Source organism: Sinocyclocheilus anshuiensis, unplaced genomic scaffold (assembly GCF_001515605.1).
Source record: "Sinocyclocheilus anshuiensis isolate Anshui unplaced genomic scaffold, SAMN03320099.WGS_v1.1 scaffold286, whole genome shotgun sequence".
NCBI lineage: Eukaryota > Metazoa > Chordata > Actinopteri > Cypriniformes > Cyprinidae > Sinocyclocheilus > Sinocyclocheilus anshuiensis.
In genome coordinates, this window is record NW_015544135.1 from 338633 (window position 1) to 339609 (window position 977).

A 977-nucleotide genomic window follows, 5' to 3' on the forward strand; every position below is an offset into this window, starting at 1 on the left:
CACTGCATGTAAATCTACTTGTCTTTTACTATTCGCATTGTACAAGCCGACTGAGAAAACCCATCAGAGTTAGAGGGGTAGAACTGAAGTTTATGTTGCGTTGTTAATGACTACATTTCAGATTTCAGTAAATAGTTGTTATATTTAATTGTTACCAATATGTTCTATAAATGGAGTCAACTAAATACAATTCTCAATCCCTCAAAGAAGAACTGAGCCAAAACAGAACAAAAACGTGAAAGCGGGAGGCGGTGATGACTTGTTCTGGAATGTACATTTCTGTGAAAAATTCTTTCATAAGTGATAAGAGTGTAACATGGCACATCAGCTGCAGCTATTTCACTTTCTGTCAAGGTACTAAATGATCATGGAGGCGATGCAATGTGAGAAACATCAGAATCAGAATCAGAATGAGCTTTATTGCCAGGTATGTTTACACATACGAGGAATTTGTTTTCGTGACAGAAGCTTCCACAGTGTAACAGAATGACAGTGACAGAACAAAAAACACAGATAATAAAAAAATAATAATAATAGAAAAATAGAACAAGTATATAAGGAATAAAAATATACAAATCGACAATTGTATGTACAGGTATATTATGTGCAAATTCAAATGTAGACTGAGTTAGATAAATAAGTGTATGAGTGAATAAATAGTGTGTGTTCCACAGTTATTGTCAAGTGTTCATGAGATGGATTGCCTGAGGGAAGAAACTGTTCCTGTGTCTGATCGTTCTGGTGCTCAGTGCTCTGTAGCGTCGACCAGATGGCAACAGTTCAAAGAGGGAGTGTGCTGGATGTGAGGGGTCCAGAGTGATTCTGCCAGCCCTTTTGCTCACTCTGGATGAGTGCAGTTCTTGGAGAGAAGTGAGGGTTTTACCAATGATTCGCTCAGCAGTCCAGACTACCCTCTGTAGTCTTCTGAGGTCAGATTTGGTAGCTGAGCTGAACCAGACAGTTATAGAAGTGCAGAG